We start from the raw sequence: 21,864 nt of genomic DNA, 5'->3' as shown, positions 1-21,864 counted from the left end.
ATTCTCAAGCACATACACCCAACTATTTGATGAAGAAGAAATACTGATTCTGTACAGTCTCTTCAGGAAAACAGGAAAGACTTCACAATTCATTTTTCACATTACTCTGATTTCATGTGAAAATTTAATCCTCATTCTGAGGTATTGAGTTAGGAACTAGTAAGACCCTAAATACATGATTAGAAGGTGATTAGAGAGCCCTTGTGACTGTACTAATGCATAAATCAATTAATGAGTTAATGTGTTCACATGTTACCTGCAGAATGAGTCTTTTATAAAAGCCACTGTGGCTCTGCCTCTTCTGTGACCCTCTCAGCTTGTAATGCCTTATTCAGATGTGGGCCTGTGCAGGGAGCCCCAACCAGAAGAAGGCCTTTACTAGATGAAGCCCCTTCACCTTGAACCTCCCAGCCTCTGGAGTCCCGAGCTAGATGAATCTTCTATTGTTTATAAATTTCCTGGAATGATGCCAACATCAATATTTCCCGGATGGCAAAAAAAAAAAAAAAAAAAAAAGAGAATAGCTAAAGGTAATAAAAGGAAAACAAACAAACAAACACAACAAAACAAAAAGCTGCAGACAGGTATTTCACAGGAATATGAACAAAATATAACCTCTGCCCAAATATTAGCAGACTGAATTCTGCAAAGTATCCAAAGGGTAATATATCAGGATGAAGTAAGGCTTATACTGGAAATACAGAGCTAACTCAAAAAACATTGAGAATAAATAAATATAATTCCCTATACTAACAAACTAAAAAGTGTAATAAACAAACGTAATTCACTTTATTACCTGTAAACTAATAGCGTCAATAATGGTCATCTCGACTGATGCAGGAAAAAAACTTTCAACAAAGCTTGATCCATGTCATGCTAAAAATAGAAAGAAATCTCAGTAAAGTCAGAAGAAGAGACATTTTTATTAACCTGATACGAGACATACACATATAACCTACAACTGACATCATTCCTAATGGTGAAAAATTGATTTTATTTTGCTCTTAGCATTCCTATTCAAAGTCATATTGGAAATCACAGTCACTGCAAGAGAGCAAGCCAAAAAAAGAAGTAAGGACATGTTGGAGAAAAGAAAATATAAGGTTCATTTATTTGCAGATTACATATTAAAGTAGAAAATCTCAAGAAACCTAAAACCAAACAAACCTAAAACACAAAAAACGAAACATTAACGAAAGAAGGAAGGAACGAACTTATAGAGCCAATACATGCGTTTGAGTTTGATGAAGTCACAGAATACAAGATCAATATACAAAACCTAGTTACGTTTGTACTTAGGAAATAGAAAATAAAACTCCAAAAATTACCATTTACAATTGCTGCAAAAGTGAGATAGGTGGTAATATATAAGATATATATGGTAGAAATCACAGAAAAAGAAACTCTTGAAGAAAGTAATAAGACCTAAATAAATGGAGAGAAATACTGTGCTATCAGAATTCTGGAGGCTGAAAGTCTAGGTCCAAGGTGGTGATTGGTTTTGTTTCAAACTTGTTAGACTGTCACATCTCCCCTAATGGATCAATAAATTTGGTGCAACTACAACAAATCCCAACAGAATTTGTGTAGATATTGACAATCCGAAAGTAAATGTTGATCAAACATGAATGGAACAAGAATAGCCAATATAATTTTGAAAAAGAAAGTCATCTAATTTTAAGACTTACTACGAAGGTACAGGAATTTAGACAATGTGGTATTAGCAAAAGAATAGAAACAAAATCAGTGAAACTAGAAAAAGAACAAGTATGTTAGAAAGCAAGTTGCCATAACAGAGGTTCACTGGAAGTTTAGCAGAAAAAACAGAAACTTATTTTTTCAGAACTAAAAGCCTAGGTTCAAGGTGAAAGCAGGTTTGATTTCTCCAAGACCTGTGCCCTTAACTGCAGGTGGCCACCCTCTCACTGTGTCTTCAAGTGGCCTTTTCTCTGAGTTGGCATTTCTCTCAGGTCTCTTCCTCTTATTAGAACACCAGTCATGTAAGACAATGGCCCATGACCTCATTTAACTTTAATTACCTTTTTAAAAATCTTAACTCCAAAGAGTTACATTCTAAGGTGCTGGGAGTAAAGACTTAAATAAATGAATTTAGAGGGGACAAGATGCAGCCTGTAACTCTAGATATAGGCAAATATTGTCTATAAAGGAGCAGATATATAAACATCTACACTTTGTTAATTACATGGGCTCTTTTGAAACTATACAACTCTCTCACCATAGTAAGAAAGTAGTCTGATACAATATATAAACAACCAGCTGTGTCTGTGTTTCAATAGGATCCAGCAGTAACTAAGATTAGGTTGAAGTGTGTTGTCCCTCCAAGTATGATGAGTTGATTTTTTATGAAAAAAAGAAAAGTCAGTAGAGAAGGGATTGCTTTCAACAAATGGTGCTGGGACAATCAGATGTCTATGTACAAAATAAATCAGTAGATAAAACCATCAACAAGAAGATCAACAGAACCTCAACACATGAAAGATTTGTAAAAGTGAGTCCTTGACCTCATTACAAAAACCACTACTATAAGACATCTAGTAGAAAATACAAAAAAAGAAGTTCTGAGTTTATACAAAACTTGTTAGGTACAAGAAGGATAACAGAAGAATAAATGAGAAATTAGATTATTATAATTACAACTTCTACTTGAAAGTCACTGTTAAGGTTGAAAAAACTCCCCAGAGATTGATTTACAATATTTATAAATCTCATATGAGACAAAGACCTGAAATTCAGAATAAATAATTACTGGTCAAAACACTATAATCAGAAAACAAATGGTCAATAAATGGCAAACAGACTTCTTTGTCAAAATAATTTTTAGTTGTAGATGGACACAATGCCTTTTATCTTACTTTATTTTATTTTTTTAGGTGGTGCTGAGGATTGAACCCAGTGCTCACACATGCTAGGCAAGTGCTCTACCACTGAGCCACAACCCCAGCCCCAACACAACCCCAGCCCCAACAAACAGACTTCTTATGAAAGGAAGTATAAGTACACATATAGACACTCAACATTATTAAGGCATGGGGAAAATTCAAATGAACCTGAAAGGGATAACAGTATATAACTAATTGAATGACATTTTAAAATGATTATATTAAATGCTGGCACAAAAGCAGAGCAACTGGAATTTTCATGTGCTGCTGGTGTGAATAAAGAATGATATGATGATCTTGGAAAATGTTGACAGCCCCTTATAGAACTAAGCATGCACTTGTAACATGACTGAGAAATCCTACTTCTAAATATTCATTGAAGAGAAAAAAAAATACATTTTAAACCCTGTAAGTGAATGTGTATAAAAACTTTGTTCATAATCAACACGTATGGGTATAAACTAACCTCTGTCAGCTGGTGAGCTTATAAGCAAACTATGGCATATCTATACAATGGAAGATTATCAAGAAAAAAGAACACATTATTAATATATTCAGTAACATGGGTGAACCTTAAGTGCAGTATTCAAAGTAGAAGAATTCAGTCTCATGAAGTCAGTTACAGGCCAGGCACATTGGCTCATGCCTATAATCCCAGGCCCTTGGGAGACTGAGACAGAAGGATCACAATTTCAAAGCCAGCCTCAGCAACAGTGAGGTACTAAGCAACTCAGTGAAACCCTATATCTAAATAAAATACAAAATAGGGCTGGAGATATGGATCTGTGGTTGAGTGACCTTGAGTTCAATCCCCAGTATTAAAAAAAAAAAAGAAGAAAAAGGAAAAGTCAGATATATATGCATGTGTGTATATGTGCGCGTGGGTAGTTGTGTATATTTCATTTATATGAAAATTTGAAAAGACAAATATGTAGGGACATAGAATAAGTCAGCAGTTGCCAGAAGGCAGAGTTATGAATGGGATTAACCACAACTGAGCAAGGCGGTAGCATTTTGGTAGCTGATGCAAATGTTTTCTGTTCGAATTGTGATGAGGGTTGTATCATGTCATGTCAAAATTCACAGAACTGTGCATTAAAAAAGTTAACTGTATTATTCTTGATATGATTATATTTACTGGGTATACATTTAAAATAAAAGCTCAATCTATAAAAAACTATTGGTAAAAATAAATAAATATATCTGTGTGTGTGTGTGTGTGTGTGTGTGTGTGCACGTGTATGTGTTTGATATAATATGGAAGGCCTTACAAGAACAGAAAAGATAAAGTAGGAATGAAACTAAAGAAAAATTCTGTAGGTATTTTCAGTATCACACAGATGTGTGGGATTAAGACAAAAATGAAAATTCTCCTCGAACCATTGCTGAAAATTTACAGAGTGGTCATGACACAATAAAAGGTACATAAGAAATTTCCACATAAGTAATACATACAACACAACGTAACTATTTCTGCTACCTTGGAACACCTAGATCATTTGCTATTGTAAAGCTTCATGCTGATGGAGTTTTTGTTGAGCATTGTGGTAGGGTACTTAGTTCTTAGCCAAGGGCTCAGAATCAATCTTGTTCTGCTGTTCCTGAGCTACCATGTCCAATGACTTTCCCAAATGGATAACCACAGGAGAGTGCTGGACAAAACAAGGGAACTTACTATTTCACTTAAGTGTGGACTTTGGTTCCAAGTCCCAAAATAAAAATTGTATTAGGTTAAACCCTGTGGAGAGTTCATAAGACCCATAAAATGTCTTGATATCTTCAAATATAGGCCACCTCTTCTCCTCTTTAGAGGATGGTTACAAATCATTAATGTGTTTAGCACAGCAGAGCCAAGCATTTTAAAATGAAGCTGCTTTAAAATTGCTCCTGTGTGTGTGGTTGCAGTGTTGGTCTCCTCAAGATGACTTGATTCAGCTGCTAGAAGTAAAGATCAAAAGTGGTACGTGGACACAGGATTTTTAATTTAGGAAGGATATTTTATTAAGACAGGATTTTATTTTTCACACATACTATTGTAGATGAAATGATGAAACCCAGAAAATAACAGGAATACTATTTTATAAATGAAACAGATCCAATCATCTATCCCTTCTCTCAAATTCCAAACAGTGAGGCTTGCTGAACTCTACTCTAGGAATGAACTTAAATAAATGTTTGCTTTACTTTAATGACATATACATTTTCAATGGTTGATCGTCCAGGTAGAAAAAGTACATGAAATGATTTATAAGTCAAAACATTTCATGCAAAAGGAATGGTTTTAACAAAACCCACACAATATCAAGAGAAAATGCATTGACTTTAAAAACTTCTGAAGCAGGCATTTCTTAAGACCATTATAGAAAATACCAAAAAGTTTGGAACTGTCATAAGGTGAAAATTTGTACCGATGAAGTTAAGCTTTAAAAAACTATCAAATGTATTAAAACCACTAAAGCCAAATAAAATATAACTAAACTATATAATGTAAAAATAGGTTTAAGTGCATTTTCCTTGTACAATTTTCCCACATGTAAAAACTGACAATTAGAATGCAATTAAATAGACTTGCAAGCTTTTTGACCATTATATGGTTATTAGTAAGTTAAGTGAATTGCCAATTGAAAAATAAAAGCATACATACATACTATGAACACACAAGTGCCTGAAAAATCTTAATTGGGTATGAATATGATTTTTCCTGTACAATTTTATAGAGTACCTTTGACCTTTTGTGTCTTCATAGCATGTATGTAAGCTTTTGAATGAATGCAAGTGCATTCAGAAACATTTAAATATATAAGCACTTAGTTTCACAGTTGGGGAAAATTAGCTTTACTTTTTGGAGTGAAACTAAGTGTTTATTTATAAAATGTTTCTGAATGCAAGGGCCTGAAAAATCTTTATTGGGTATGAATATGTTTTCTCCCATACAATTTTGACCATTATAGAATTGCATTAGGACTTTGTGATATTTATGTTAATAAGTTAGTAGTCTTTGACTGTTTATGTTTTGCTTTTTTAGTTTAAAAATTCTCTTGCATCAATGGGATATCCACACTGCAGATTTGTTGACAACTATATCATCCATTAGGGATACATTTAAATGGACCACCTTATGGGGAAAATCATTTGAAATTTTAAAATTATGATACCTATTTTATGCACAAGTTCAAAAACAGGGAATTTAAAGATAATTGCAGTTAGGCACAAATGTGGCCCGATCAAAACACTACCATGCACTATGACTAGCAAATATGATACAAGGGCAAACAGCAAAATACATACTTTGGCAATCTTATACAAAAGGGGTGCTGTCAAAACATTCTTTCATAAAATAACCACAATACCTTAAAACAGAACAACAAAAAGAAAAACTGAATTTTGACAACCCTATACAAATAGTGGAATTTCATCTTCAAGGTCTTCAAACTGTTGCATCCGTTTTAGCCTGGGTCTGGCACGTTGGAATCACGTCAGGCAGGCCATGCTCCTCTATGTTCTCTTCAGGCTTACCACCTGGCTGCAAAGAACAAGCTGATGTGCTGTCCCAGTCTAGAACTGATTTCTCCCCCTGACTCAGGAGGCACTGCTGCTGAAGATGCAGCTGGTCTCTCCTCAGTCCCCCTGATATTGCTGGTGTGGGTACATCATTTATAAAATGTTAACCAGTGCTGGCGCTGCAGTGTTCTGGGTGCTCTGGCAGGAATGAGAGAGTAGGAATCGGAGGACTGTCTCTGATGCCTCTCTTGTTGACCTGGATGGCTCTTTGTATGGTTTGTCAGGTTGTGTGGCATTGCTGGAATGGTCACCACTGATGCTGTCTCTTATTGTCACTTTTTCCTGGAGTGCATTAGGCACAATCACTGTAGTCTAGGAGGATAAGCTGTTCACATTGTTTTCCATGAGGTTTTGGTAGAATCTGCTGATGAAAGTCATTAAAGTTAGAACAAACAGTAGTCGGGCTATCTATTCTACTAAGTCCTTTGAAGGTAGGATTCTTGCAAAACTGGTCTGCAGTAACATTTCCCATATTTTGGCTGTTTCTCTCACGAGGAGGGTTTGTAAGAAGTACCTTATCTACAGGCAAACTTACAAGTCTAATCTTGGTCCTTGGTGAATGCCTCTGCATATTGTTTGTTGCTCTATCAGATCTCAAAATAAGTGACTTACTGGTTTTACAAATATTGTCCATCTTTTGGGATGATGATTCAAGTTCTTTGTTATCAATGAGACATGCATCGCATTTTTCCAATGCATTTTGCTTGTGTTCTGATTCTTCAAATGATGCAGTTGATTCAAAAATTTTGCTTTCACTGTCTGCAGTGTGTATATCTCCCTTTGAAGAAAAATTTAGTGACTTCGTGGAAAGTTCTGAGTCTCTTTCTTCTGATGATAACAGAGGTTTTGAAGGACAGCTTTGATCAACCTGAGGTGTAACAACACCTGCACTACACATAACACCTTGAGGCTGTAGGGACTCATCGAAGATCTTCTGTGAGTAAGTAATGAGGAACTCTACCAACAGTGCCTGATTTGAATATTCAGCAAGGGAGGAGATGGTGGCAGGAACAGTCGTGGGCTTTGACCTAATGAGACTGGGTCCAAATATCACTCCCAAGTTTTTGGAGTTTATCTTGTCTTCTACTGCGTGATCTACTACCCACTTAAGATGTACCATGAGGTAATGAAGACTGTTCAAATTTGATGTTGGCAATTGTCTTAGAAAATCCTTGCATTTTAGAAGAATTCGGCTTATTACAATACCCATATCTGGATATTTCTTGTCCTCTGTTTTATACTTTTTGGTTTCTTGGTCTTCATTAACATGTTGGATCTCTTTTGCAAGGTCTATAAATTCCTTGTAGAATTGGAATAAAATAAGTGGTTCTGGGAGCTGTGGAAGGTATAATTTTAAGACGTCACAGATGTCATGTGAATTAAATTTTGAAATGTCTACCACATGCATTCCATTCTCCAAAGCTTGACAGTTTTTCAGTTTTTGTTTTGTTTCCACTAACACAATAAATTCCCTGTAAACACAAGGAATCGCTTTTCAATCTCTGAGGAGCATATTTTGAGTATAAAAGGAATGCCATCTGGCTCCTTTTTTGCAACTTCTGTGAATTCTGCTCCAAATAACTGTATTTTCCCCAGAAGTTTCTGATGATCACAGATAATGACTAAGTTTTCCAAACATTTTTGATGACAAACAAGGAGATACTCTTCACATTCAACACCTTGGCATACTACAATGCCTTCATGCTTTCTGCATTTTGTGGGGAATCTCAATTTTCGGAACTTGTGAGTGACAGCTGCTTTGAACGTCAATGTTTTCTTAAATTCTCCCAGGGAATTAGGTACAGCTTCTGGAGGGGGAGGTGGCTCACTTTTATCTAAATCATCTGCAGAAGACATGGTTCCACTGGTTGGAGTTTGTGGAAGTTTTTGATGAAAGTCTCCTGGGCTTACAGATTCTGAATCCAAAGATCTAGGTTCCCTGCTCCCTCCAGGCCTCTCTTCTCTGAGTCACTAAGCATCCCAAAATACCCCTGATCTTATGCAAGAAGAACCTGTTAGGTCTCCATTGCTAGAGCATCTGTCCTCTTTAACTTTATTACAAGTGTCAGGAGGGCTCACAACACCCTCTATAGAGTCAGCAGGGCCATATCTAGAAGTCTGGTAACTACTTGTTATGGGTTTATTTACATTTCCATCAACTTTTTCTTCTTCAGTTGAATTTGTAGCCTTCGCAAATTCACTGGACTCTTGGCGTGGCTCATAAGGTTTGGCATTATCAGGTTTGGCATTATTAACTCAAGGGAAGTCACCTGCAGGTGCTGCATCTGCAAGAGGTTCACTGTTACAGCTTTAAGGGTGAGATCACACTGGAAAACCAGTGTCCTGAGTTGTGTTAAAATTTCTCTTTTGGTGTTTTCTAGATCATTTCGTCTTTCTTCAACATTTGCCACACGAACTTTGTAGAGTTCATTTGCTGCTTCTACTTTTTGAAGAGCTTTCTCTTCCAAACTTCACTTTTTTTCTAGTTTCTTGTTGAGACTTTTTGCTAATCCACCTCTTGAGCACGGATGCTTCTCCGCATGAAACATGGAAGATTTTGCTTTTTCATATTCACCTTGACGTTGCATGCATAACAGTTTCGCCTTTTGGAGAGCAGTTCTGTTTGGAGCATTTGATTGTGTTCCTGTTTCCAGAGTTCCTTTATGTCTTTCCTTTGTTTCTCCATTTCATTTTTCCTCCCCAGTAGAGGCTGTGCAAATTTGTTGGCTTGGAAAGCTGCAATTGTTTGTTGTAAAAAGTTACTATGTTTTGTGTCACTGCAGAGCGCACTGGTAAATAGAAACTGTAGCAGCATGAACTCCTGTAGTCCAATGCTAGCTCTAGTTGCCTCTGCCACCTTCACAATCTTTCTGGTGGACTCCAATTCCGAGTTAAGCTGTTTTTCAACCCATGACGCTATGTTCTTTGTATATTTCGACCTTGCTTTAGAATATGATAAGGCCAATTCAACCATCAGTGTTTCTTAACGGCACACCGTCTAATTCGATAGGAGAAAATTTTCCTTTTTCAGGGAATGGCTTGACTGAGTCCTCAGAAATGCTTCCAAAAGACTTCTTTTTCTGAGAAACAGGCAGTTCTAACAATGAGTCATTGCCAACATCTCCCGTAAGTGTGTAAGACTCCCCGCAAAGGTAAATACCAAAGTTTCAACGGAAGGAAACTTCTCGGAATAGATGGGTTTTGTTTTCTTCATTAACTTCTGTAAGAGTCACAGCTTTCACTTTAGCATGAAGCATTTCTGCAGCATTTTGAAGATCAACAGAATTGAAGTTCTGATGCTTATTACTTGTGTACTTTACAATACAGAGAAGCTCATCCAGACGAATATGAATGACTTCTTTAAAAGAGTCTGAAAGAATAGCTTCTCTCAAATACTGTAACACATGGCAGAAGGTCTTGATGTCATTCACCAACTCCTGGATGTAGTCCGGATCAAAACTGGAGTTGGAACTTAGGGACTTGCGCCCCATTTCCGAAGCTGTAATATCAGTAGAGTTGGCCCGATGCCCCAACGCGTTTTTTCTTAGCCTTTTTCATTTCGCTTGCAATCATTCTCTCCTTTAACTGTCAGAAATACTGAAATCTGCAGCCATTGCCTCCAGCGTCCCGAACACAGACGCCTGCCCAACGTTCAGGACAATGCCGCGGCTGCCCAGGGCTGGAGCTCGCTGGGGACCCTTCCCCGCCACTCACCGCCCGCGGAGGGCCGGCCGCGCGCCCGCCGCCCCTGCAGCCACTGCCGCCCCCGCCGCCTAAAATCAGTTTTTTTTATGTCACATGGTTTGTTTGAGAAGAAGCACTGTCATATAATCTCTGAAGGGTGATTCTATTACGCTGTGTCAATGGAACAAAAGACTTTATTACTCTCATGAAGTCATGTTGTCTCTCCCTCCCCCAATCCCCTTGGTAAAATAAAATATTCTACATTAGAGTTGTTACTTCATTTAAGTTGCGATTGATTTGTAATATTTATCGAGAAGAAGACTTTATTAAATTATTTGAGTTAGTTGAAAGAAATTTTGGGGAGAGCGAAGAGAAACAGACCTGCAAATAAACTTCCATAAACAGACCTAGAACAAGACTTTAAAACTGGTTCCATGAGGACAGTGCTACCTAAGGGATGCACGGAACACAACGTGAAATTATTTGTGCCACCTAGAAAGAAAGAGAGCTGCCGATCACTCCCAGCAACAGCAAAATGTGATTCCCTGAATCAGCATTTTCTCACATAACCTTCCTCCAAATCAAAGTCTTCTGTTGTGTATCTAATGGCAGACCCCAAATTACAGGCCAGCATATTAAAGGAATATTGAGAGAAGAATTTTAGATTTGATCTTGGGAAACTAGGGCTCATAATGTGTGAAACTATCCAAGTATAGAGAAAACTTATTTAAAGAGACAGACTACTTACAAAGTTATTATAAACCCCTTTGTTCTTTGGTTTGAATGTGATTTATTCTCCCAAGGATTCATGTGTTGAAGCTTGGTCCCCAGAGTGGTGATGTTAAGAGGGTCAGGCCTTAGAGGTGGGCCTCCTGGGAGGTTGTTAGTTCTTTGGAGGCACTGGCCCCAAATGGATTAACAAGTGATTCATATCTTGTGGGACCCTGAATTAGTCCTACAGAGATGACTTTACCAAAAGAGGAAGACCAGTCTGTCTGGTCTGGCACCCACCACCTCTGGTTTCTTTCTTGCCATGTGATCTTTCTCTTCACTCAGAGGCTTACCATTTGTGAAGACAGCCACAGTGAGATATTCACCAGAGCAGGTACCATGTCCTTGATCTTCTAGAAGTGTGAGCTAAATAAACCTCTTCTTTATTAAATTTTGATCCTCAGGTCTTTTCTTATAGTTAAAGAAAATAGATTAATACAAGTAATTAGTTTTGTTTTTAAATTGTCATGTGCTCACTTGTATTTAACAGAGTTTATTCATTTTTCTCCCAGAAAGAATACAATTATATAAAAGTAGAAAAGCATATTCATTTTAATCATATGCAAGTATATTAATGTTAAACATAAATTCAGTTATTCTAGTGTATGCTATTATGCAAATATGAATGGCTCAAATTTATTTTTTAAGAGAATATGAATTATCTTGAACTTAAAAAACTAATTTCACTACTTTCAAACTAAACAAAGTCTAATATGACCTTTCTAAGAGGAATAAACCTGAAGCTAAATGACCCATAATGGTTGCACATTAAACACTGGAAAGAAATAAGTTCATAAAACACTAACAAAATAATAAAATCAGAGTAATAATATTTCCACCAAAGTAGAATTCTAGAGAGAGATAGTAACATCAAATGGAGAAGACAACTATTAAAATTTACATGATTCTATTCTGAAATTACATTATGGTTGTTTTAAAAACTATGTTTCACAAAGAAAAGGAAATAGTCTTGATAACTCAATCTAAGCAATTTTAGCTGAGCTTTAACATTGAGAAGGCAAAAACAATCAGAAATGCAAACAATGATGATCAAAACGTTTTTAGAGAGGACTATGTGAAAGTATTATTATTTTTCATCCTTTGAAATTCATTAATAAAAGTAGTGATAAAATCAACTTCTGAAAAATACATTTTAAAGCAAAGAAATGAATAGAACTCATGGCCAAATTAGATGCCATGAAAAAAATATTGAGATGTTTAATACATGGGGATTGTCAGTAGAAGAATGCTCAGCCTAAATGATGATTACAGACATCAATTTGAAATAGAAACAAAATACTTTTATGTATCTCAAGGGTACCAGTGGATAAATTACTAATACAGTGTGCAAGAAAATGAAAAGATATGCACACATTACTTGTCTGTGATACCAAAACCGTCTATCATATGGGTTAAAATGATCTATGAGATGGAATCTTAGGAAGCTGTGAAATATTACTGGCATAAAATATCATCAAAATATGTAATATGTTATTGCAAAATACCAGAGGACAATAATTCACACTGTGTGAACAGAGGAAAACATAGTAGACCTCTTCTTATATATTAAAAAATAGTAATCTGATTTATATACCTTTTTTTTGTGTATTTGATCTCTAAGACGTCATTTCCCATTATTTAGACTGAAAAAAAAAAAGAAAATAATTGTAGTACTTTACTATTACTATGACTTTTTGAGATCAGAAGTGCATTTATTGCTAACTTGATTGTTTTTTTTTTTAATCTGAGAGACAGGCATGTTAATTGCCAACCAGAAGCAATTTCAGCCAATTATAGATGTAGCATGTTAACACAAGACACTCAAAACAGGCATGAGATCAGGGCCTTTATATTTTCCCCATAAGTAGATTTCATTCTATGTCTTAATACATTTTGATCATGAAAAGTTCTAATGTGTCCTGGCTTACAAATAGGGTGCATTTAAAATTTTACCAACTGCTTCTTTTTTTTTTTTTTCAATAGGTAAACATTGTTTTCCATTGTCACTTACAGAGATCCTTTAGAAACTTTCAAAGAACCAAGTGCAGAGAGATTTTTGTTTAGAAGAAAATATAGTTTAGGAAAAAAGAACATTACTTCAGCTACCAAAAATATTTTCATCTAGAAAACAGGGAGAGATTAGTTAATAGTGACCATTAAAAAGATAAATACAATATTTTAACAAGCACTATAGGGAAGAATCTTTTAAATATATTTTATTGTATTCATCTCTGTGTCTAGTAGTCATGCAAAACTCAAAATATATTTTTATATTTGGTTTTAAGCTTTAGTTAAAGACGAGGCAAAGCATCTTTCCATATTTGTTCACAGATTCTATCAAGTAACTCAAAACTTTTGTATGAACAAAGACTATGACTTTGATCATAGGAGGTGCATCATTCTTTATTACATGCCAAAATTGATTTAAATCTTCTAATATTCACATTTCTTTAATTTTTTTGATTTGTTCTAATTAGTTATACATGACAGTAGAATGTATGTATACATTTTGATAGATCATACATAAACGAAGTGTAATTTCTCATTTTCTGATTATACATATTGTAGGATCACATTGATTATGCAGTCATATATGTATATGAGGTAATAATGTCTGTTTCACTCTACTAACCTTCCTTCCCCCATACCCCTCCCCTCCCCTCCCCTCCCCTCCCGTCCCCTCCCCTCCCCTCCCCTCCTCCTCCCTCTCCCTCTGCCTTCACTCCCCTCTACCTAATATAAAATAACTCTATTCTTCCCTACCCACACCCCTTATTGTGAATTAGCACCCATATATCAGAGAAGACATTTGGCCTTTGGGTTTTGGGGTTTAGCTTATTTCACTTAGCATGATATTCTCTAACTCCATCCATTTACCAGCATATGCCATGATTTCATTCCTCTTTAAAGCTTAGTAATAATCCACATTTTATTTATCCATGCATCTGATGAATGGCATCTAGGTTGGTTCCCTATTTTAGCTATGGTGAATTGAGCTGCTATAAACAATGATATGGTTGTGTCACTGAAGTATGTTGACACAACATAATAAAATAAATTACAAGTGTGAATAATAGTCACATTATATTATTATATTTTAAATATTATTTTATTTTACATACTTAATTGTGGTCGATAGTAGATATTGTATGCAAATTATTTTGTTGACCATCTTTTTAATATTATTTTGGAAATATCTATTAAAACCATTTGTTATGATATGTTTTAATTTTGTACTGGGATTTTTTTAATGTTTGAAAAATCACTAAAATAATTTCTCAGTATCAAATCTAATTGTTTAATTGTTACCACTTGTATATGACTTGCTGAATGAAGTACACTGTTGCTAAATAATCTATTTAATGTCAAAATACCTAATTAACAGTCATAAAAATAAGGTTCCCATTGATCAAGTTCTTACTGACCCCTGTATTTCCCAATGGCCTGAACACTGTCCCCATTTGAACCAGTGTATCTAGTGACCATCCATTTCTGGCCAGTTTAATTCTCATGTTATAACAGCTAATTTTTCCCTTGTCCTCTGCAGTGCCAACCATTAAATGTATTTCTAATTGCATACCTAAGTATAGTATAATTTTCTAATTTTACACTTCTTCTTTTGAGTCCAACATCTTCACAAGGTATTTTGGTTTATTACTCATCACACATTTTACTGCAAAGTGTTTGGTATAAAATTTCTTCATTTTGATGTTGGAGAATAACTTTGATTTTAATAACCATTTTTTAAAATCATAACTTCATTATAATGTCTTAAATAATATTTGATATTTTGGAAAAGTTTATATGTAGGCCTATTTCACTTTAAAAAGAAAGATTTAATATACTTAATACCATAATATTCTAAGCAACACAAAAGTAAAATGCTTACTGTATCACTGCATAAAGTAACTTTGGTAAGAATTGTTATTATGTGAAATAAATACAGATGTTCACAGGTACATAAAATATCCATAACTATTGATAAAGCGATGAAATACTGTCATAGTCCATCAACTTTAAAGATTATTAGTATGATTTTTTCTTCTGGTTTTACATTTGCTTATTACTTTGCATGTGCTTCAAATATGATCATGTCATAGGGTTTCCTGAAACTCATCTAGCAACCTCACTTTCATATTATAAATGTTCATGGAATCAATAATGCCTTAAGATATATTACTTATGATGAGAACAGTAATATGAATTTAAAAAGAGAAGAAAACAAATGAATTTATCAAAAGTACTTTCTGGATAAAGAGGATTAAGAAATATAATCTGTTTATGTTTCCCAGTTTTTCCAAAATAATTGGGTACCATTGAAACAGAAAAGATGCTTTGTCATAATTAAAAATAAAGCATTTTAACTAAGTAGTCGAGAAAAAAACACAAAGGCAAGTGATGACCTGTATCTATTCTGTTATTATTTCAACTAATATTTAGTATTGGCCATCAATAGTAAAGTGGGCACCCATAGAAGCATATAATGTAAAATTCTACCCTATTTTAAACAATTTACAGATTATGAAGTGAGAATGGCACAATATTCAATGGCTTTAAATCATGATTTCTACAGATGTATTTTCTTCTTCACTGACTTAATTATCATGTAGTTTGATATGTTTTTCAAGTTTACTTATTTGTAAAATAATGGCAATATCAATGAGCATGTTATTTTAGTTTTTGAGACAAAACATTGAAACGTTCCTGAATTTCATAGATACTCAGTAAATAGTAGCTTTCACTATGAACGGAATAAAAAGAGCATTGCAAGTAAATAGCTGAATGATAAAGCAATGATTTTGGAAAGCACACACACCAATAAAGCAACTTCTTTGAATTTTAGAAAAATCCTTGCTATATTGAATTTTAGATGAAAAAGAAAAATATACAAAACAAAATTTGGCTGCAGTGGACAGAGTTCAGAATGTACGAAAGAGCTCTGGGAGTGCATGGAGCTATGAGGAGTCCTGCGGTAAGTTCTCGTGGTTTCCTTATCTCTGATACAGAACTCACATCCCTTCCCAAGCCGCCAGCCACTCTTGTCTCTTTTAATGTTAGAATTTCCCCCGATTCATATAAAAAAGAAAATAGGTGATCATGGAGGACATCATCCCAAGTCAACCAACACGCTCGTTTATATACACCTTCTATTCTCAGAAGATAATTTGCTTCTCCTTATCAAAGTTCAACTCCACTTGGTAGTTGAATTAAATATATTTGCCATTTTTTTCTGTTAATGTTTTATTTCCTTTTTTTCTACAGTATTCTCCACTTTTATGTTACATCTAATTCTTAATCTGAAATAAACAAATTTCTCCTTTGAGAGCAAAATCAGTAAGCAGAATCTTTCTTGCATCTCACTTTCACTTATTTTCATGAAAAAGATCGTCAAAAACAAAATAACATAAAAAAACTATTTCTTTACTTTCTATTTAACCTTCATACTACCAGATCCCACTACCACAACCCAAATGAACTTGTTCTTATTATCTTTCCTGACTTCCTTATTGCCATTGTCAGTGAACATTTCAGCCCCTGTCTTATTTTCATTGGTAACCAATGTCCTCTTGAATGTCTTTCTCCTTGTATTCAGGACACCGCCTTCTCCTCTATACTTAGTAGCATTCTAATTCTCTCTTTTCATTCTTCTTTCCTAGCTCCTCTTGTCTGTCCAAACCACAGTTATTAGTGATTCCCACAGTGCTTTCTGTTTTTCTTTTTATCCTACCAGGCCATGATTGTGAGCATGTATTTTCTGTAGTTTATTTTTCATTAAGATGTAATAGATATACATGTGAATATGTGAATGGGGTTAAAAGTGGCATTCAACACAGGCACATAGCATTGATCAAATCCAGCTTTCCTTTATCTATCTTTCCCAATCATGAGTTTACATTCATTGACTTCTTTTTTTAGCTTTCATAAAAGATAGAGAATTTGTGGGACTTACCTTTCTGTGTCTAGTTTCTTTTACTGAGCATAATACCTTTCAGTTCCATTTAAATTGCTGCTAGTGACAGTATTTTATTCTAATGGGCTAAATGCTATTCCATTGTGTATGTGTAGCCCTTTTTCTTATTCATTCATCTGCTGATGAACACCAAGCATGATTCCATATCTTAGCTACTGTGGCCTCATGATGTTCTTCATTCAACATGTTCTTGTGGAGTCCCTGTGATTTTCTTTCATGGTGGTAACTATCACTTTTAACTGATAGTTCTGAAAAGTGTATCCACAACTCACAGTGGTGGTTCCTGAGTTCCAGATTAAAATATCAAATTTTCATTTGGAAGCATAAACCTATCTTCCCACAGAGAATATAATCAGCCTGGCTATAAACAAACACAATACTTTGAGATTAAAGGTCATTTTTCTTTTGACTCCCATAATTTAGTGAGTAATGTGTGAATCAACTTTTCATCTCAGTGACAAAATATTTGACATAAAAAGCATAAAAAAAAGAAAGGTTTATTTTGACTCACAACCAGAGGTTTCAGTCCATGGCTGGCTAGCTCTTGCTTTGGGCATGAAGTGTGGCAGAATTTCATGGCAGAAGAGAGGGTAGTGGAGGAAAAGTACTCACCACAGGGCAGCCAGAAAGAAGATATAGATAGATAAATAGATAGATAGATAGATAGATAGATAGATAGATAGATAGAGATATAGATAGAGAGAGAGGGAGGTATATGCAGACAGAGAGAGAAAAGTGGGTAGTAGAGAAAAAAATACCCTTCCAAGTATGTTTCCAAAGACCTGCTTCTTCTAACTGGACTACCTACTATAACTTTCACCACATCCCACTGATGTCATCAAATTGTTGGATTAATTCACTGTTCAGGCCAGAGCCCTCATGAGCCAATTACTTCCTAAGAAGTCCCCTCTGAACACTGCTGCATGGGGAATCAAGCCTTCAATACATGAGCCTTGACAAGGCACTCCAAGCCACAGCAAGTTTCAGAACTGTTCACTCAGAAGGCAGCAAGGAGCTCCTGGACAGCTTTAGAAAACTTTTCAGCTATTCCTATGTGCTTATTTATTCAGTCTCTAAATTTTCTAATATTTTCCTAAACATCTCCTATCTTCAGCTGTAATGTACCTTTTCATCTTTTGATTTGGTTTACTATGTCAGCGATCTGCCTTTTTAAATATCCTTCATTAAGGAAAGAATTCTGAAAAAAAAAAAAAAAAAAAAAACCATAAAGGCTTTGTGAGAACCAGTTTTTGGCTATTTATCAACTTTCTCTGCACACTGAGAAGAAATAGGGGTTTAGAGACTTGAGGAAAATGGATAAGATAGCAAGATATTGCAACAGTTAATATAAAATTTGATAAAGGCTGAATTAAGGTAGTAGCATTATGGATAGAAAAGCTTTAGTGGGATTTAAGAGTCCCTTCTGAGGTAGAATTAAGATTCTTTCATTATCAGACAAGGAGAAAGTACATATCTTTCCTTTGAGATGATGGTCTCCTTACAATGAGTCCCCAAATGCAATATAGAAAGAGGACAGATATATCTGAAAGTATTACCTTGGGGATCATGGTAAAGGTGTCAGCTCAAGGTACACTCTCAGGGTTTTCTAGTGAGGAATTAAATGTTAAATTCTACTAAGTGGGGGAAGCATGGTATATAGTAATCTTAATTCTAATAATTATATTTCTAATAAATAGTGTAAAATTTGAAAAGTCTAGGCTCTATAGAAATGTTTCACAAGTGCTTCAATGTAGGAGGAGTCTTTGACAAATTAAGGTGTTATAGAATCACACCATTAAGTCTTAAATTTTGCATCCATTGAATATTGAATAATATCCTTGCACGAAAGTCAAATAATGTCAAGTTTTCCCAATTCACCAGAACATAAACAATGAAAACACATATTAATAGAATTTCTCAATTTTAAGTTTCCCTGGTCAATATTTTAAAAATCTTTGACATCTACTACTGCTTTCTAGCAGGAAACAAACTAAATTACAAAACACAAAAAGCTAAATAATATTAATGGAAATGTCAGAAATGTGATTACAAGAAAATCTGAGATGTATTACATTCTTAGTTGCAAAGACTTGCTTACATATATCCATGCATTTTATTAAATAATTTGTTGCTATTTCATGGAAAGGATTAAATATATCAAATCTCACAGACTTCCTCAAACACCTCTCTAACCAGCATGAATCAGCTCCCCTGAAAAGATCATGTGGGAATAAAATGAGAAAGGAAGCAAAATAAGAGAGGAAAAGAGGCAGGGGTAGAAAGAAGAAGCAATAGCTTTATTTCCTAACTATTTTAATTTCTGATTTAAGTTTATTTCATTATTTCACCTATTATCTAAAACTCCACTATGTGATGCTACAAATAATTGCAATTAACTGGTGAGAATCTGAAGGCCAGAGAGCTCCAGTTACTCTAAGTCTCAGAGCTAGACAGTTGCTGAAATAGTTCAGTTGATTTCAAAGTCCTTTTTTTTTTTCTTTATACAAGTTCTGCTGTCACAAAATTATGAAATTAAGAGTGATTAATTAGTGAAACAATGCTTTGTTTGATAGATTGTAATTTTTTTAGAAGATGAATGGATGGACAGGACTGATACTTGTGTTGCTGGGTCATGATTACTATTTTTGTCTATTTGAATAGATCATACCTACCTGGTTAGGTTTGTTTTACATGTTGTAAAAATGAAAAAAAGTTCTAAAAAACCTAACCCAAACACCCTTTCAATCTGAAATCAGGTAAGAATGTGATAAAATTTCAGAAAATCAGACAATTTATAGTAAGTTAAACCTAGATGGGGCTCATTTGATGAGTTCATGCATTAAGAAATGCTCCTTGAATTAGAATTGAGATGAACACTTGAGTATTCAGTTGAATACTACTTGAAGACCACCTTTAGGGTAATAGAGCTGCCTGTCAATGGAGGTGAAATTTTTCCCGAAGTTCTGGGCTCTTTAAACATTATCAACAAGGGTGTTGAAATTCAGGTTGAAGACAGTCATCTCACACAAATGAAAACATTGACTATAGCCTTTAGTAAGTATCAAAGTGACTTGCAATCCCCCAAATTTTTTCAAGTATTTGCTCCATAGCAATTCAGTTACTAATCTAGTTCTGATTGCCATTTGATGATAAAATTTCAGTCTTCTCTTTATCTAATTATGTCCTTAGTTTAAAACCCAGCAGTCACTGCAACTGGTTTCCTTCCTTATTACCCATTCAACCATAAGAACGCACTTAAGACTGCTAACATAACTTTTATTTCTCCCACACTAATCAGAGGATAAGAATACAATGTTTCTACTTTTATCTCTAAATTTCTGTGGTGTATTGAGGTTGTGGCTGAAAACACTGCACAATTTATCTTTCTAAGATATAAATTGAAATTAGAAACAAACCATTTAAATAAATATACCAATGACAATCCCATGAGTGGTTTAAGGGAGATTATGGCTGTTTGACCAGATCCATGTCAGAATAAGTGTTCCTTAACCAGGTCATTAGTTGAAAAGAAATATCAATGTTGGCCAGGATTTAGGGTCAAAACAAATTTATCTGTATTTGACTGGTAGGTACTGAAAGATTTGCTGAAGAGGTTGGAAGATGAAACTTGTGAAATGTGTGGTAACAAGGGAGGCTAAAAGGATTTGAGAATCCAAAGTGTCTCCAGGCAATGGGTCTGATGACAACGCCACAACCGCCATTTTGAACCATCAATATTATAGCTGGTCTGTCACCATGACCTCTGAGTGTGCTGTACCCTTTGCATCTGGAAGCTGAGAGCCACTGCCACCACTTGGCCACCTCCAGTATCAGGTGTTGTTCTGACCTTTCTCCAAGGTTATAGTAATGTAAACATTGTATTCCACAAGGAAGAAACTAAAGTAGTTGAAGGAGGACCACTTAAAATATTTAGCTTAAGAGGGCAGATGAAAGATGTTTTCAATATTTAAAAGTATACTAATTTCAAGTTATTTCAGATGATGGAGAAAAAATTTAATGGAGAAAAATTATTAAAAGGCATGATTTCTTTTTACTAAAAAGAAGACCAAAATTGAAATGGGCAAGATGCTTGCTACTCAGAGTAATCACACAGGAATGAAATGGTTACCCCCTGGGGATATCACAGAACAAATTACTCTTTGAGTGTGTGACTAGACCACATAACTGCTAAGAAAAACTCTAATTCTAAATCTTCATGGTCCTTTGATCTCTGCCTTTGATTTTCATGTAAAATATTTAAAATAGTTTACATTGCTAATTGGCCTTCAAGATGAAAGAAATTTTACCTTTGTACAAAAGAGCTGATTTTTCCTCCAGCCTCTTGAGAATAATTATTTTTGTGTAATGTCAAACCATAATTATTTCTCAGTACTTTTCTTACCAATCTATGGTGTTGACAGATATATCTCAGGTTGATATGGCTATTGACTTTTGAAATTTCGTATTTTAATTATTCATTTGAATAGTTTCCTAGACTTTATAGAATATCTCATGAACATTTGTGTATGATCATTTCACTTTTTATTTTAAAGTAAGTCTAAACATATAGAAAAGTTTCAAGTAGTATAAATTCCTGTTGATCTTTCTCAACTTACCCCAAAGTTAATGTTAGAATATTTGCTTAATCATTCTTTTCATTCTGTATTATTGTGTTATATATATGTATTCATTGGTGTTTGGGGGTTGTCAAAGTAAATTGGTACTAATGAAATCTCATAATCAAAGAAGTCTTAATTCAAGACTATTGCACTGAGAGAGAGAGAGAGAGAGAGAGAGAGAGAGAGAGAGAGAGAGAGAGAGAGAGAGAGAGTAGAAAAGTAGAGATTGAATTCAACTTCCCTGAGGAGAGTACCTTTAAATGCTGCAGTGAGCCAGTGGGAAAGTACTGGAGAACATTATGGGGGAGGTTGGTCAACCTGATTAGGCCATCTGTTCTCTAATGCATATTTAAGTTTG

At 34.8% G+C, this 21,864-nt stretch overlaps 1 pseudogene across 1 annotated transcript; it reads right to left on the bottom strand.

Moving 5' to 3' along the window:
* Positions 1-6,124: 6,124 nt before the first annotated feature.
* Positions 6,125-10,034, bottom strand: LOC306669497 (rho GTPase-activating protein 29-like; annotated as a pseudogene). The gene has a single exon. The product of its transcript is annotated as a rho GTPase-activating protein 29-like (transcript).
* Positions 10,035-21,864: the final 11,830 nt, after the last annotated feature.

This window comes from Sciurus vulgaris (assembly GCF_902686455.1).
Source record: "Sciurus vulgaris genome assembly, chromosome: 9".
Taxonomy (NCBI): Eukaryota; Metazoa; Chordata; class Mammalia; order Rodentia; family Sciuridae; genus Sciurus; species Sciurus vulgaris.
The sequence above is the reverse complement of the archived record's forward strand: the minus strand, read 5'-3'. Positions and strand labels throughout refer to the sequence as shown.